Source organism: Physeter macrocephalus, chromosome 7 (assembly GCF_002837175.3).
Source record: "Physeter macrocephalus isolate SW-GA chromosome 7, ASM283717v5, whole genome shotgun sequence".
In the NCBI taxonomy this organism is placed as follows: domain Eukaryota; kingdom Metazoa; phylum Chordata; class Mammalia; order Artiodactyla; family Physeteridae; genus Physeter; species Physeter macrocephalus.
The window spans coordinates 148705223-148710121 of record NC_041220.1 but is presented as its reverse complement, the minus strand read 5'-3'; positions in this window follow the sequence as shown (position 1 = coordinate 148710121).

Sequence of the window (4899 nt, the reverse complement as noted above, 5' to 3'; positions counted from 1 at the left end):
TTCCTGGACCGGGGCACGAACCCGTGTCCTCTGCATCGGCAGGCGACTCTCAACCACTGCACCACCAAGGAAGCCCCATTCGTGTTTTTGAAGTACCTAGAGACTGAATACGTTCCTGTCATCTCTGCATGAATTGAGACAAATCACAACAATTTTTTACTGTGAAGAATGGTGATTTGCTCTAAGATGAAATGAAAGCAAGGAGGCATTTAACACATGACGCTATAAATCTGTATTTAAAGAGCTTCATTATCCTTAGTGAAAACACAGGGTTCACATTGCCTGTTTAGGTACACTTTGCATAGTAAAATCATGAGGGTTTCATTGATGGATTGAGAACTTAAAGTTTCTAGATTTTTTTTTTCCCCGAATTTAAAATATTTTGTAGTTGTGTTTTGGGGTTTTTTGTTTTGTTTTTTGGTTAGGTCACTGTTAGTAAAATGTTTGCTGTTTAAGCTGGCGAGAAAAATACTTAAACAGGCAGTGTTAGCATATTTGTGCAGCAGATAAAATGTTTAAGTAGATTTTAGTTCCCAGAGCTCTATAGTAAGAGCCATGATTTAATTTAAGCTATCAGTCCAATATTGGTGCACAGATAGAAAACATGGATCATGGCAAAGATAAATGAATCTCAGAAATTGCACCTAGCAGATGTCAATCGTTTTTGTTTTTTTTTAAGGAGACTTTTAAAAATTGTTTTATTTTTGATTGTTTTGATTTTTGACGGGGATGTGGAGTAATGAGAATTTGCCTTCACCCAGCTTTCTTGAATTTTAACATTTACCTAACTTTGGTGCATTGGTAAAATCTAAGGGATTAACTTGGGTCCAATGATGTTAACTAAACTATAGGCTTAATTCAGATTCTACTACTTTAAAATTAGTGGGTTTTTTCCATTCTGGGATGCAGTCTAGAATGTCACATTATATAGTTATTCGTCTTTCCTTAGTCTCCTCCTAACTGGAGCAGGTCGTACCTCTTTCCTGTTCTTTTGTGACCTGGATGCTTATGAAGAGTAATGGTCAAGTACTCTGTGGAATATCTGTCGATCTGGGTCTGTCAGATGTTTTGCAGTTTGGAGGTATGCAGAAGTCAAACTCAAGGAGCTCCCAGTCCTGAAAGTTGGAAAGAGTTGGACAACAAAATAACAAGAGTACTGGCTGATACCCCATAGAGTCATGTAAAAATCAGTTGAGTTCACACAGCTGTAAGTCACTAGTTTAATAAATAAGGGATAGCTCTACCTTACAGAAGAATTTTGATTAATTCCTATGGGAAGTATGAGGAAAATATACAATCGCTAATAGGCAAGTACCATGGAAATAGTTCTTGTAGCCATTATCCGCCAATGGCTGGTAAAATTATTGGGCGGAAGTTCAAGGTTGTCTCCAAGTGTCTGCCACAGATCCATACTAATTGCAAAGAATAACTTTACCAAGGTGAAACCCCCCCCCACACAGCAACTTAATCCGGTCATCAAGGTTAACAATGATAAAGATGTACTGAGAAGAAGAAAACAGCAACCCTTGGATAGTATTGAGAAATTCTTAACATTAATGGGAAGAAATACTATAACCTGCTAATGGAAGTGTGACTTAAAACATACACATCTCTGCTAAAATTGAAAATGGGTACTTTATACCATAGTACTCTGCAGTTATAGCTCTAGGTATATTACCTTAAGACAGTCTTACTCATTTGCAGCAAACAGATGAAAAAATAAAATGGCATTCATTCCTAACAACTGTGTTCATCTAACAAAGTAAAAGCAAGCACAATGTTCAAGAGTAGAATATGTAATGCAGTGGAATACAATTAGCAGTTAAATACTGCACTATATTCCTTATACATGAACACTGACAGATGTAAGATGCATTAATAAAAAAGTTGCCTGTACGGCAGCATACTGTATAATTTTTATAAAGTATAGAAACTATAGATCATTTCTGTAAGAGTTTATGGTGGGAACCTAACATAGGAATGGAGAATAATACCCAAAACATGCCTGTTTTTGGTTGCCCTTTGGGCAGGGGTAAGCCTTAATGAGATGGAGAAGGGTCATAAAGTAGATAGGGAATTTATACTATCAACATTTTATGTATTACAGAATTGAAAAAGAACTTTCTGTAACCATTATCACTAATACTGTTCTTGTGTTTATGATGTTGGTTTGTGAGGGATTATATATGTATATAATGTGTATTAGATATAATATAGAATGACATATTGCATTATGTCTAATATGTATTTTACGTAACATGTATTATATAATAATGCATACAATATACCTGTATATCATTTATATCTAATATGTATTCTATATAATACATATTATACATATAATATACATGTATATCATTTACACTAGAATTATCCCATAATCAACTGAAGATACTTTGGAAAGCACAGGGGGAGGAAAAACAACTAAGGTTTTTTGCACCTCACCATGGAAGAGCATATGATGTCTGTTCACAAGGGTGAAACAGCTGTGGTTGTGATGTGTTAATACCCTTTGCATGCTTTTCATCTCAGTCATATCTGTCAATACATGTATATACATAGACTTATATATATATTTCTCCCTGAAGTACATTGTGACAGTGGGTATGTATTAGGAACTTTGTGTCCTACAGGAGAAAAAACTCATTTATCTCTTGCATCACACTTGAGACAGACAACTCTACCCTCTCCAGCTATGGATATAGATGGTGATAATTTTACACTCATTTTCATGTGGGCTGCACACATACTTGGGGGTCCAGGATATATTACTAATAATTCACGTTGTCTGTTGTCTTGGTAGCTCTTTGGTCTTCCTACGAAGTTGTTACAAAATTTTCTAGCCTGCAGCCTCCTTAACTGAAGCCATGCAGAGCAGCTGGGTAAAACTGTATCCCAGGAGGACAGATGTCATTACGTCCAGGAGCTTTCATCTAAATTTGGCTTCCATTCTTTCATCAAATATTTATTGCGTTTCTACCGTATTCCAGTTGCTAAGTGCATGGATAAGATTGTGGAGCTAAGGACCAGGGTTAGAGCGAGGCCTTCCCTCCACCCCCAAGTGGATGTGACATTCACTTCTCCTATCCCCATAGGGAAGTGTGTATACCTAAGGGCTAAAAATGTAGTGGAAATCAAAGGGAGACAATGCTTAGTAATTGCAAGATGCAGTCTTGCAATGCACAACTCTGGTGAAAAGCTGAAGCAAGTGGCTTCGATTGGAGATCTAAGGGAGATTTTCATTCTCTGTTTAGCTGAAATACTGAGGGTGTTACTGTGAGATGAGGTGTTGGGACGAAGAATAGAGGCTTTTTTCAGAAAACCAGCAGACCAAGAAGATGGTGGACTAGTGTCCCAAAGAACCAGCTTATTCGAGTTAGAATTCAGGTTTCTTTTATACTAAAAGGGGAGGGGGTGTGGCTGTTTGTTACAAACTTTGGTCCCGGAATCCTTTGTTCTTGCGGCTGTCCACTTAGGTCTGGTCACAATGTTCCTGTAAACCTCCAACAAGACAAATGTTGAACCCATGTTCAAAGTATTATTCATGACAGCTAAAACCTGGAAACAATCTACACGTCCATCACTGGGTGAATAGATATAGACACTATGATATATCCATCTAATGGAATCCTGTTCCACAAGAAAAGGAGCAAACCACAGGTACATGTTACAGCTGAATGAACCTCAAAAGCAGTATGCTAATAAGCCTACATACCATATGATTCCATGGATTTGAAATTTTAGCAAAAGCTTTTTTTTTCCCCTAGAAATTAGATTAGTAGTTGCCTGAGTTGGAGGTGGCATTGACTGCAAATGGCCATGAGAAGACTTTTTGAAGGGATGTAAATGTTCTAAAATGGGTTTTCAGTGAAGATTGCACAGTTGTATAGATTTACTAAAAGTCATTGAACTGTACCTGACAGCGGGTGAATTTTATGGTATGTAAGTTATAACTCAAAGTACTAAAAACTTTTTTAAACAGTATGTGTGGCAGAGACAGCCTTACCTGTAAAGCTTAAAAGATCTACTGTCTGACCCTTTATTGAAATGGTTTGCCAACCCCTGGTGTAGAGATTTATAGATGCTTAAATGTGATTACAGCATGGACAGGAGATCTCTGTAAGGATGTGACTTCTCAGAGGCAGAGTTTGCAATTAAGTATCAGAGAAATTCATGGGTATATTTAGGGGAAGAGGTTTTCGTACCCAGAAAAGAAACAAGATGTGGTTTGCTTAGAGATAAAAGGGGGCGGGGGAGAGGAGAGGGGAAGAAAGGAAGGAAAAGAAGGAAAGAATAAAGTCATAACTGACTACTGGATTTGGAAATATTTGGAAGAGAGTCTGGGGGGAGGTATATAAATTTTATTTCTCAGTTGTATAAACTTTAGAATCAGTTTATTGGTCCATAAAATAACCTGCTGGGATTTTTGACTGGGATTGCATTAGATCTGTAGATCACGTTGGAAAGAGCTGACATCTTGGCAATATCGAGACATCCTATCCATGAATGTGGTATACCTGTCCATTTATTTAGCTCTTTGGTTTCATTCGTCTCTAATTTTGTAGTTTTCCTCATGTACGTCTTGTAGCACGTATTTTGTTAGATTCACCCTTAAGTATTTCATAGTTTGGTGCTAATGTAAATGGCATTGCCTTTTTAATTCCAATTCCACTTGTTCGTAGCTGGCATGTGGGAAAGTGACTGACTTTTGTAAAGGTATCCTGCCTCCTTACACTAATCACTTATTTCCAGGAAAGGTTAGACATTCATGAATGCAGAAAAGGTGTAGGAAGTCTGGTGGCCATGAGAGGGAACACCGAGGAGGTGGTGAGACTATAAAACCTGGAGGAAACCAATTTTAATGATCCTACATATAGAGAACACACCTTGAAATATTAT